The sequence below is a fragment of the Cydia pomonella genome, chromosome 12, assembly GCF_033807575.1.
Source record: "Cydia pomonella isolate Wapato2018A chromosome 12, ilCydPomo1, whole genome shotgun sequence".
NCBI classification, from domain to species: domain Eukaryota; kingdom Metazoa; phylum Arthropoda; class Insecta; order Lepidoptera; family Tortricidae; genus Cydia; species Cydia pomonella.
The window spans coordinates 19806769-19820797 of record NC_084714.1 but is presented as its reverse complement, the minus strand read 5'-3'; the positions used below and the strand labels follow the sequence as shown (position 1 = coordinate 19820797).

Genomic DNA, 14029 nt, shown 5'->3' with positions numbered 1-14029 from the left:
TTTGTATAAGGATGCTAAGCACATAGAAGTTCATACCTTTACCCGCTTGTTTTTATTTATATTGCTGTCCCGCCCATGAAGCTGGTGGTCGATGTCACTGCATGAGCTGGACAGCAATATAATTATTCGCGTGCGATAGAGACAGGAATAGGCGGGGGCTTACCATCTAGGTAAAAAAGAAGAAACATTGCTACTTTAGAGTCACACTAAGCCATTACCATAATTCTGCTCCCTTACAATCAAAATTACACTCTCTTTTTAAAATGAGGTGCTTAATTTACGTGAAAGTTGGCATGAAAATTTAGGTAACATATATCTCTGTGTTACTAGTTCTTTCAGTCTTCACTGCTCAAAATTATTATACAAACAAAATATTTAGGCATGTTACTAATTTGGGTTATATGTGAGAGCTAGAAATAGGTAATTTATTATTATAGGTTCTAGAAATCTGTGGGTATAATTATACTTTTAATTGTTCCATTCTTAGGCTCTATTACATTTTACCACATACATACATGAATACATTTAATAATGTGCTTCAAGAAAATGTGTGTACCATGCATACACTGGCATCTACATTATACCGTATCGGAGCTACCCTTGTAACATTTTGGTCTACATTATTTTAAGTTAGTGTTAACAAAATAAATAAACTAAGTACATACAAATAGTACCTATAAAGTAATTTAACGAATGACAAATAACTGTATGGGGATTTAATTACTTATTAAGCTTGTCATGTTTAAAGAAAATGCATGAATACCAACCAAAATGTTCTAGAATAAGTTAGAATATTTTACTAGCAATACCTACAGATGTATTTCAAATACATCATGAACCAAATAGTCTGCAGTTATTAAAGCAATATGTTTTGTCAAGATTTTGATTATTTATCAGATATCCTTAATTTAATGAAGTTTTCATTTTACAAGTCCGCACCCCTCTTTTTGTTTTATGAGATTCCATTTTAGTTCAATGTTATTAATGTTTTAATTTTAATGAAGATTTTTTTTTTATTATATAGAACACACTGAGGGTGTGCTGACGAGAAACAAGCTCATAAGTTTAAACTTTAACACACATGTTACCTATATTTATGGAAATTTTAGTTTATTAGCATGTATTTCGGAAATATACCGGCACTCTCTCTCTCAACAGCGACAACGTCTCGACGTCCACCGACAGCGACGAAACTACGGACCCGCTTTACGAACTAAGAAATATACAAAGTATTATCAATGTCACTCGGGAAAACATAGACACTTTGAATGCGAAATTTGCTGACGTGCAAAATCCACCCGCTCTGTATGTGGCCGAGTACCAAGAGCTGACATCCAAGCTGCACAATCTGGAGATGAGGGAGCGCGAGTTGAGGGAGATGTTGCATGCCGAGTCACCGGAACCGGACGAGAATTCCATCGACAATGATGACTCGAAAAAGTTTGACACCCTCACGCGGCAGCCCAAGGTATTCTTACGAGCTCACTTACCCAACCAGCAGCGCACCAGCGTCCCGGTCAAGGCCGGAGTCAGTCTCAGGGAGGCGCTATCCAAAGCCCTGAAGCTTCGGAACCTGACATGCGAGGTATGTGAAGTCGTCAGAACCAATGACAACGTTCTGCTCCCATGGGACATAGATATATCCACGATAGAGGCGGAAGAAGTGACCGTCAGAGTTCTCGACAAATTCCCGATCATGTCTCACATCTCACACCAATTCGCGAGGAAGACTTTCTTCACGCTCGCCTTCTGCGAGTGCTGCCGGAGGCTCCTCTTCAACGGCTTTTATTGCTCGCAGTGCAACTTCAAGTTTCACCAGCGATGCGCGAACAAGGTACCGAGCATTTGCCACCAGGTCCGCATGAGTGACACGTACTACGCGGCGTTACTGGCCCAGAACCCAGAGACGCAGGCGGGCATTCTCCACTACGAGCCTTACTTCGGATACCATTACAATAGGAACGAACCGAATCAGAAGCAGCATCCGAGATCGCTCAACCAACACGACCGATCGAACTCGGCGCCGAACGTCTGCATCAACATGGTGCAGCGGCAGGGCATGGAGCAGCGGAGGTACCAACAGGGAGCTACCAGCTCACCTCAGCAGAATAGCAAGTACTTGAGCTCAGAGAGCAGGGATCGGGATGACCGGGACAGGGATAGTATGCGGAGTAGGAGTTCGCAGGCGTCGCCAACCGGAACGCCGCGGCCTCGACGAGCCCGCGCGCGCTCCGCAGATGAGTCCGTCAAGAACGCCCTGGCCCCTAGAGAAAGCTACGATGACTGGGTCATCCCCGCCGACGAGATACTCATCGGGGCTAGAATAGGCTCGGGCAGTTTCGGCACGGTCTACAAAGCCCACTGGCACGGCCCGGTCGCCGTTAAAACCCTCAACGTTAAAACCCCGACCCCGGCCCAGCTGCAAGCCTTCAAAAACGAAGTCGCCGTTTTGCGTAAGACGCGGCACTGCAACATTTTACTATTCATGGGTTGCGTTTCGAAGCCGTCTCTCGCTATAGTCACTCAATGGTGCGAGGGCTCGTCTCTGTACCAGCATCTACACGTGTTGGAGACGCATTTGCCTATGTTATATCTGATATACGTAGCGCGACAGGCGGCGCAGGGTATGGACTATTTGCACGCAAAAAATATTATACATAGAGATTTAAAGTCGAATAATATTTTCTTAAGAGACGACTGGTCGGTAAAAATCGGTGATTTCGGTCTAGCTACAGCTAAAGTGCGGTGGTCTAACACGCAGTCGCCGGGCGGAGTGCAGTGGCAACAACCTACAGGTTCGATACTATGGATGGCGCCTGAAGTGATTCGCATGGCGGACCCAGCGCCTTATACTTTCCGCTCTGACGTTTACGCGTTCGGTATAGTGTTGTACGAACTAATGGCTGGAGTGCTACCGTATAATAATTTAAATAATAAAGATCAGATACTGTGGATGGTAGGTCGAGGGCTGCTTAAACCTGATCCTAGATTACTCCGCCCCGATGCTCCTCAAGCTCTTAAGCGCTTATTCAACGATTGTATTAAATTCGACCGCGATCAACGGCCGCTCTTCCTACAAATCCTAGTATCCCTTGAAGCGATGTTAAGAGCCTTGCCTAAGATAACTAGAAGTGCCTCCGAGCCTAACATTAATAGACAGTTGCATAACGATGACTATTTGAGCTACAGCTCCGTGTCGCCGAAAACGCCGGTTAATTTCCAGTTCGGTAACGATTCGAATTTCCCGGCGTTCTATGGAATACCTGTGCCTAGGCATTAAATTATACGATTCACAACAAGCCGAAATAGAACAATTGTATCAATAAAAGTAACAAGATGATGTCTTTAACCAGCTCACCAATTATCTATCACATATTAAACATAAGATACGCCACTCTCAAGAAAACTGCGTTTCGAAATTATTACCGCGCGTAAGCATGAAATGAAAGTGTTGCCAGGGGGCCTACCGCGAAAATCGATATTCGCAAATTGCGGGGATCTTTCTCTTTTACTCTCACTAAGACTTAATTAGAGTGACAGAGAAAAATGCCCGCAATTGACGAACTTCGATTTTCGCGGTTATAGCCCAGTTGCTTGCGTGAGACACTAGATTTTTTTAAACTAATACTCAGTTTGGTTATAATAATGTATAAAAATCATGAAAGTTTAAATCAATTTTGAAAAAACTGACTTGACTACATTGTAAAAATAGCAATCAAATCATTTAAACGAATATTACCGTTATTACGGTTTTGATTGAGAATAGCGTATTATGCTTATTATCAAAGAAAATTTTAAATAGAGGTGGATTGTCAAAGAAAACTTTGTAGCCACAATAAATTTACTGCCATCTTTCGACACATGATTAAAACTTTTAGTCCGCCATTTGACTTTGATCCTTATTCTTTCACTGCTATGTGTTAAATTTGTTAAATATCAAAAGTGGCGCCATCTAATGGATCAAAGGCCAAAGATATGGCGGAATCGTTTCAAGCGATGGCGCCACAACCTTTAGCCGATTCCCAATAAGATGGCATGACCTCTATTGAAAATTCTCTTTGTTATTATCCAGTAATTTGTAGCTCTACGCCTTTCGACATAAGGTATCAATCGGGACTTAACAATTCTGAAAAGTATTAGATAAGAGGCTTAGGACTTATGGCAATTTATCAAACATGTGACGAGATTTATTAAAATTGTATAATATAAGGAAAGCTCAAGACCAATAAGAATGGAGTTTAAAGTGTTGAAAGGCCTTTAAGAGAGGGTTTTTCAAAGAAAAACTCGGGACACCCATTTCTCACAGTTCTTTTTGATTAAACTAATTCTACGGATTCCACTCACGTGTTGTTAGTTACTCGCGCGACATGTTTCGGAGAGTCTAGGTCTCCTTTCTCAAGCGCTAACAGTGCGAGCAGCGTTCACGACGGCCGCGATTCGCGTACTGCTGCGCGCCGCGTCGCACGCAGCGCGCGCGCTTAGAGAACCGGCTGGGGGAGATCCTGCGCCGTAGTAGTAGGCGGGCATAGTGGTGTGGTGTTTGGGTCGCCTAAGACTTGTAGCGACAAACAGCGATGTTGCTGAATTGAATCCGTAGAATTAGTTTAATGTTAGTATATCCCACGACAGTTTAAATTCGATTGAGTTTTTTTTTGAGTTAGTAAAGTAGAGAGTAAATAATAGTTCTGCAAACCTTACGTCATATTATAAATTGTAAATATTACTATTATATTTGACGACCAGTTTGGCCTAGTGGGTAGTGTCCACGCCTACGAAGCTGATGGTCCCGGGTTCAAATCCTGGTAAGGGCATAAATTCGTGTGATGAGCATGGATATTTGTTCCTGAGTCATGTGTGTTTTCTATGTATTTAAGTATTTATAAATATTTATATATTATATATATCGTTGTCTAAGTACCCTCAACACAAGCCTTATTGAGCGTACTGTGGGACTTGTCAATTTGTGTTATAATGTCCTATAATATTTATTTATTATTATTTATTAAATATGAAATGTCGTCGTTTGGATTGGATAACAAAACCGACTCAATCAAACAAGAGGAGCAAATAATTTTTCACCACACCAGCTGATAAGAAAATTTCATTTTATCCACTTGTGTGGCAAAGTAATTAGATGCAATTTTTGAGTTGTTTGCTGATCTTGTCTAGATTTTTGGCATCTAGGATAGAATTGACTTTTAAGGGCCACTTGTACCATCCCACTAACCGGGGTTAACCGGTTAAACCTGAAGTTATCATGGTTACCAGTACAAGTTGACACTGGGTTAACGGTTTAACCCCGGGTTAGTAGGATAGTGCAAGTGACGTTAAGTGATGATTTTGAATGATGCACAACATATTTAATAACTTTCATTGGTATTTAATTTGTTATGTTCTACACAATTAGTATTTTTTCGCGATGCTAAAGTCAAAAATTTTGCGATTCACTCGGGAGCAAGTGTGTTTAACCCTCGTGCCTTGAAGCCCGCGCAACACTCAAGATTCCACTTTTTGAAGATTTAATTTTGGAATTCGTCTCCTCCGATATCAATATTAGCACGAGGGGTTAAACAACATCTTTGCCACCTTGTGAAACAAATTACTTTTTACCTACTGCGATTCTAAGCGCCTGTTTCACATTGTCCAAGTAAAGTTTTGGCTAGCTAATTAACAAATAAATTATCTGCCAGATGAAACTTCCTATAAAACTTAGCACTTTATCTACCAGTTAAGCTTATTTGAATATTGTGAAACGCCAACGATGATTTCATTGGTCCGATAAGTGACAAGTAGCTTATTCAGGACTTTACTTGTGAAACAGGTTCTTGGTTGGATAAACCCAAAAAAGTGCAAATCTGTGAGAAGCGGGATTCCGAGTTTTTTTTTTTAAACACTCGGTATTGAACATGTAAGCGATTATGTAAAGTATGCCAGGGTATGGTAGTTAAGGTATTCTGAACGTTTACTGTAGATGTACATTTTGATATGTAAATAGTATCCAGTAATAGGGTAAAAATATGGCTGTTCAATCGAAAATATTTATTCTGCAATTTTAATTTTAATTTATAATACTTGTTCCTTTATTACAATTCCATAGTTAAGAAATGTAAAAAGGCAATGTAAAAGCCTGACCAGTAATATATGATTTGAAGACAGGTTTGGCCTAGTGGTTAGTGACCCTGCTTATGAAGCCGATGGTCCCAGGTTCAAATCCTGGTAAGGGCATATATTCGTGTGATGAGCATGTATCCATGATTTATTCCAGAGTCATGGGTGTTTTCTATGTATTTAAGTATTTATAAATATTTATATACTATATATATCGTTGTCTAAGTACCCTCAATACAAGCCTTATTGAGCTTAGTGTGGGACTTAGTCAATTTGTGTAATAATGTCCTATAATTTTTTTTTTTATGATCACGCGCCATATTGCGGAATTTCATTACATACTAAACTGAACTGTCACCCTACGCATGAGAAACAGCGCCCTCTAGACAATGATCATATATTTCTGGTCGGGCTTTATATTCCTCGATCAGTTCAAGGGGACTCGATTATTCTTTTGTTTAAAATAATGATTTTGACAGTCATGTTGGAAATTGTATATGTAAAATCAATAAGCGCTATTCCCGTAAGTTTACTTTGGTTGATCGTAAGTACATTATTTATCAGGATGTTTTTTACAAACCTTAGCTGTACTCTGCGGGGAGATTGTGTTAGGCATGATGAACATCTTACTATAAAACCAACCCTAAAAATCGCGATTTTTTTAATTTTTTTTCGGCCGATCAGTTCTCTGTTTTGTTTAATGTTTTAATAAAAGTATATACAGGATGTTTTAATGTTTTATGGAATAAGGTAATATTTCGCGACTTAGAGTAAAAGTTGCTCCATGTGACCTTCATATTCATTAGGTGTCTTTTAAATTTTTTATTTTTTTATTTAGCCCGTTCTATAACATTGTTCCACTGCTGGGCGAAGGCCTCTCCCCGTGATCTCCACAGCTCCCATTGTTGTGCTGTTTCTGACCGTCTGGGCCTATCAAGTCCGCGCTTAACTTGCGGCATCCACTTGGAGGCTATACTAGCCCATCTATCCGGATGCATGCGGCAGACGTGACCCGCACAGTCCCAATTCAGCCTGGAAGTCTACCCCCCTACGTCAGCTATGCCTGTATTGGAGCGCAATGTAGTTTCGGATGCGATCCGTCCTCGTGACACCTAGAATGCTGCGCTCCGTTGCTCGTTGGCAAACCTTCTATTTGGACTTCTGACTTGGTGAGCGACCATGTTTGGGCACCGTAGGTTAGGACAGGCAGAATACACATGTCAATGAGTTTACGCTTTAGTGACATTGGAAGGTCGCCCTTCATAAGCTCCTTCATGAACCAGTAGCTCTTCCAGGCATTTTGAACATCACGCTCAACTTCCTTTTCTTGCCTGTCGCTGAAAGAGACTAACTGGCCCAAGTATATACTCGTTGACATATTGAATAATCTGCCCGTCCACCTCAACCCTAATATGTTTCGTGCTATTAGTCATCACCGAGTCTTTGCATTCATTTGCTGAAGTTCTGTGGCAGAGAAGGCAAAAAGAATATTGTCGTCGGCAAAGCGCAGGTTTGACAATCTCCTGTTACCGACGACTATTCCATGTTCCTCCCAAGAAACTACCAGGCTAAGGGTATGGCTAAAGGTAAAAAAAACATCCGGTTGTACTTTTAATAACTGATCCCTGTAGATTATTGCTGTTTAAATGGACTAAAAGCTATTGTTTATTGTTATACTTAATTATAAGAAAGCTAACTAAATGTTATGTCATTTGTTTGTTATTACATTCATCCAGACTGTCAAAGTGTACATGGTATTTAAGGGCTTAAACAGACTGCATTCCACATTCCACGGCCTAGCCAAGATGACAAACGTTGATAGAAAACGCCAATCGAAATTTGTATATAGTCATGGAAATAGTCACGTGACTTTTCGTAGCATCTATCATACCTAAACATTTTTCTTTTCGTTTTGCGTTTGTCGGTGTACAGTCGCCATCGGATATATCGGAGCGGCCAAGGCGCTCACAAATACCTGCACACGCCTCTATTATCAAGGGGTTAGAGTGCGTGTTCAGATATTTTTGAGCACCTCGGCAGCTCCGATATATCTGATGGCGACTGTACAACTGTTATGTGGTAGTGGGGACAGTAGAGAAAAGGCAATAGAGAGCACTCGCTCCAGGCAGGTGATTGATACTTCGTTACGAGTTCTAATTATAGTTAGACATTCGGAATTCCGTAAGCGCGATGTAGAAAATGCTAACGCCATCTGTTACAATCTTGTGGTACGAGGTCGACAGAGGAGACACCACAGTTATCTTGGCTAGGCCTGGTCATTAGTATGGACGGCACGTGCCGTCCATTCCAGTCTGTTTTGGATCCAATTCGCATGTAGCTCCGACGTGCGAGCGGGATGTCGCTATAAAACGCGCATAGCGTTGTCTTGCTCAAAACTCGGACCGACGTGAGCTCTCGTAAAGCTCGAGCCCATTATCCCTTTTCCAGGCATAGTACGATTTATCGACCACATACGCGCCATTAGAATTTCAACTATACCATTAGCATTCCGATTTAAGTTTCAAATTAGATTACACTTTCAGGAAATGTGACTTGTCTTCAAATGAATCATCAAAGCTGGATTAATTGGAATATATTTAGATTTTTTGGGAAAACCTTGTAGATTGGTGCGGCCTGGAAAAGGGTTAAAGAGTAAGAATGTCACAATGGATCTGAATTTTCTGTTGCTAAACGAGTTCCGTAGAACCAAACAACTATGATCCAGTAGGTACTAGGTACGACCTATGTATATTTTATAGTCCGACCAAGATAAGTTAGCAGCGATTTTGACAGCCCAGACAGTGCAAGTGTTATTTTAAACGTCAAACTTCTGTGAAATTATGATATTTACTTAACACTTGCACAGGCTGGGCTATCAAAATCGCAGCCAACTTCCCTGCTCGACTAATCTTTGAACAGTCTTTTATACAAGGTGCCTGTGAGCATTGCGAGAGATTTTAACGGTGCATTCCTGATGGTGACAGAAGCAAAAAATGTTATATGATTTTTTGGAAAATTCGACAAAAAAAAATTTTTTTTGTTTTTTTTTTCCACTTTTTTTAAACACATAACCTAAAATTAACTAAAAAGTTATTTTTTTATTTGGGGGTAGTCTCTCGAATACATTTTTTAAATTTTTCGATGTCAATCAATAGGTATGGACATACTAGACCTCAAAGTGGCAATACCGCAGTCAAAAATGTGTTTTGTACCGACTTATGGCGAAAGAATGATTTCGAAAAACATTTAATTATCTCTGAAATTAGGCCTAATCCAGAAAATTTTATATGACATTTTTGTTTCTAAATATTACCAGGAATGATTAGTTAAATTGTCTCGCAATGCTCACGGGCACCTTGTATAATCAAACAAAGAAACTGAAAAAAAAAACTGCATAATTAATGGAAAAATTGGGAATTAATGGACATTAGGCTTGCGAGAGTCACGACGCTACTACTTTTGTGAAAAACATAAAACACGAATATTATTATTTTAAAATTAAAATGTAATAAATAAAACAATTTCATGCAATCCCTATACAGTTTTTGTTATCATTGTGGTATTTCTTGCGATAAAGGCATTGAATTGTAAAGCTATTTAAAATCAGTCTTGCTTTTACATTAGTTTTACTTAAATCATTAATATTTTCTTCAATTGAACCACAACATGTCGCGGTAAGTATGTATATCTTTTATTTAAAAAAAATGCTATTATTATCATAATATCATGGAGCATTGTCGCCAGGATAAAATTAAAAAAAAAAATACGCTCACGTCTGTGCCGTAAAAAAACATGTTTCCAATTTTTTTTATCATATATGCAACTAAAATAAATAAATTTCTAGTAAGAAAACTTAAAAATGTTTAATAAACAAACAATTATGCATTTATTCTTAAATTTGTTTTTGTTAAGGTTCCGTATTGTATGTATATAAAAAAAGTTATTGTTATTCATACTAAGTCTGTAAATTGTTAAAATTAATTTATTAATTACAAAGTGAATATATTCTACACAAAACTTGTATATATTAGGAATGAAATCAAAATTTAGACAAAATAAAACTTAATTTTAATGTTCTTATCTTTATGAAATAATTTATCTTATGTATATTATGTAATACCTGTATGTGGACTTGTTGAAAAATGTAAAAAATGATATCGCAATAGTATCTCTACAGGTTTAGTCATTATTGTGTAATATATTGTCTAAAACTTGAGTGTGTAGAAGAATAAATAATAATGAACGAACAAACGAATATAACTTATTTATTTTTCCAAAAAACCTTAATGCTGTTAATGTGCCACTGGAAATTTTCAAAAATATCCTCTTAAACCAACCAATAAGTTTTTCAGAACGTGCGTACGAAATATCATTTGATATTTACCAGTCGCTTTTCGATGAAGGAAAACATCGCGAGGAAACCGGACTAATCCCAATAAGGCCTAGTTTACCCTCTGGGTTGGAAGGTCAGATGGCAGTCGCTTTTGTAAAAACTTGTGGCTACGCCAATTCTTGGGATTAGTTTCTTACATATTATTTAGATGAGAGGCAACAGGCCTTTTTTTGAGAAAAGTCGTCGACATCTCTTCTAAATATCTAAAACTGGTATGGATATGTTCCTCGTTGTCTCCAGAATACGAATTGACCGGTTTTAGTTCATGGAGAGGATGACGGGTCGAAAAAAAAAGGGGGGAAGAGATGGCGCCCGAATATCATTGATATTTATTCACATCTTGAGTACTATGGGACCTGGGGTCCACCAGGCTCCCAAGAGCCGTGGCAAAATGCCAGGACAAGGCGAGGAAGATGATGAATAGGGTAGATATTTTCCAAGTTAAGCGACACAATTATCATACAATTCATATTTATTTGACACCGTCTTTGCGAATTGTAATCGAATCCAACCCAAGTGGCATCCCAGCCGGCAGGCAGTTGCTTTTTATAGACACCTAAAAATGCCGCATACATTTGCATTTATACCACACTTCAGTGTTCTATCCTTACTAAGCATATGAAACTTACATATTATGTAGATGAGTGGTCGGTTTATATTTAGAAAAAAACATGGTGTTAGTGCCACGAGCCTAACTTGTTATATAGGTGTTTGTTTTTTTAGTTCACATTTTTTGATAGGAAAATTAATAAGTCGAGCGCTGATATTTTTTTGATTTCTATGTATAAGTTACGGCAATATTCATGCTTAATTTGATATTTGTCCGTTTGATACTTTTTGAAAGAAAAATTAAAAACAAAATCTTTTTGAAAATTTTAGGCTTAAAGGGATGCCGTGAGGTTCCAGGGGGCAATAGAGGGTTAAAAGTTTATGAAGTTTTTTCTCATCACGAGGCCTCATCTGGTAATAGTTTCGAACTCGCTTTCGGGCCAATTTCTGATAGGCTATCCTGCCTACACCTTTACTAGTTTAAATTGAACTTTGTTAAGCTGACAAAAAATCAAAACTTGAAGCCTATGCACAGTCGCCATCAGATATATTGAATCGGCCAAAGCGTTCACAAATATCTGAACACGCCTCTATTATCAAGGCGTTAAAGTGCGTCTTCAGATATTTTTGAGCACAAAATTAAAAATTCAAAAATTTATTCTGCAAGTAGGCCTCAAGGGCTCTTTTACAAGTCAATACAACATTTATAGTAACATCATATAGTGACATGAAAAATACATAACAAAATTTATAAATACAACAGCCAATACCTGGGTAAACATTACATTATAATAATCTTAAAATAAATAATTACTACAATACAAGAGAGATGTATAGTCTCTATGGTTAAAAACACATTAAATCTGGAGATGTAAAAGGTCCCCAATGTCAGAGTACTAATACTAATAAAATTTGGAGGTGTAAAGTCTCTCCAAGTGTCAAAATAAAATTAATACTAAATAAATAAACCGCGTCTGGACTTTGGCCGCATCGATATATCTGATGGCGACTGTACCTAACATATGCGACACCGATCGTATCGTATCGGAGGATAGGCATAGGTAACATAAGGATAGAACAAAAACATAAAGCATTTAAACATTCGCTTCGTTTTAATTAAGTAATATAATTAAGGTCATAGATAATAAATAATAATTATGTTTTGCAATTCGTACTGGTTGAGTTTCACTTTTTATCGACTGCTGTAAGAATTTAACATTTGAAATATTTACATACTTGTAGGTATATCAATCGTATTGTAGATTCAGATACCTTTATCGAAGTCTCAAGGTATTCTAGGTAATTTGTACATTCATATTTTGTAGGTACATAAAATAAAGTTAATAATTTATTACATAGCTGGTATATTGATTTATTGTGAGTTATTTATGACACTGACTAACCAAGGAGCTTATATATAAACAGACTGGAGATGGAATATAAACTCAGGATCAGGTTATTTAAACATGAAATATTGTCTGTTTCAGTTTAGTTATTTCTAAATTACCTATTAACTTGTTCCTTCACAGCGGTATATTTCAATGCTTTCGAAAGGACAAAATACATAAATAACGTCATTCACGGTCAAAAGTGCTCCTCAAGCCTCCGTGCAAATTCCATAAATAAGTTTCTTGATAGACACTGACGGTACCTAAACAACAAATCGATATCTTTGTGACTCAAATATTACCTTTACCCTCTCTTTATTTACAAAATATAACAATACTGATATAAGTAAGAAACATTTCCTAGTCGCTCCGCTCATTCGTTTATTACTATTTCGCTGGTGATGTTTTGGTTTAGATGGAGGACAAAATAAGGTAATTATAAATTATATTTTAGTAGATTATTGAATTTATTAGATAACATTAAGTTACCTAGGTGGATAGTTAACTTAAAACACGATAAGTGGTCGTTTTTACAAGTTTTTATTTTACTTATAATGTTCGTATAAGTTGAGATGAAAAAATGTGGCCGACTAAAGTTAATATTTAGCTTTCTTTAAAGGAAGCATATTAAACTGAGATACCCAACAACCAATCGTATTAGTTTTAGAATATATCACCAACTTTGATACATACTCTCCGTAATCTCTAGCTGATCCAGGGAAAGTCGAATCGATTGCATCGATATCTACATTATTTACATGATAATTCCCTTTTTTAAGCCGACATCCTTGAATTGGAATACCGAATGTTCGGAATAATGTTCCAGCGAATGGACTTTTACAATTTAAATCCTTTATCATAAGTATCCATTTGGCTATTTCATATTTTCCTTTTCCAACCAAAACGGACCCTTTTAAGTCCGACCCAGGTATGTCTTTGTCCACTGTCAGATTTCCTCTGATGAGAGATTGGTTTTTGATTCCTGTGTATATTTCAATGTCCAGCTCGTAAGGTAATGGTCTGATGTAAGGTGGTTTAGGATTCTTGCAGACGTCAATGCTTATGATTTCAACTTTGTATGATTTACAAAAAATATAGTGAACTGAAACAAGAAATATGATTGTAAATAAGGATTTCATTTCACTAAATACTGTGCAGACTAGTGAAGTAATAAAATGGTACAAAGTTTATGTTCTATGCAATGTTTAAGGGTAATTTAACATGAAAATAACAAACTGTTTATGGAACAATAGGTTATAAAAATGGACATCCGTATTACTTAATATCACAAAGATCAGACATTAAGTTGCCTATTTGCGTGTTATTTATCTATCATTTGGGCCGATTTTAATTTTGTTTCCGTATTTTTTTGCTCATTTTACGATAACATTTGTTGTGGCAATTATCTAATGATCGGTTGGTCACATCCACGTCATGAAAAAGTCAAACCTAACCTAATCATATATCATAAAGTGATCGATTCTAAAATGGCATTTCATGAAATAATCCAAATCTATGATCTGGCCACGATCTGTAAAATATAAGCGCAATTTGATCCTATCTTCTAAAAATATTCCACTGAGTTTACGAA

At 37.6% G+C, this 14029-nt stretch overlaps 1 protein-coding gene across 1 annotated transcript in view; it reads left to right on the top strand.

Annotated features, from left to right (window-relative positions):
* The window catches only part of LOC133523891 (lysosomal alpha-glucosidase-like), a 55930-nt gene that overhangs the window by 1921 nt on the left and 39980 nt on the right, over nt 1-14029 (top strand). The window lies entirely within an intron of this gene.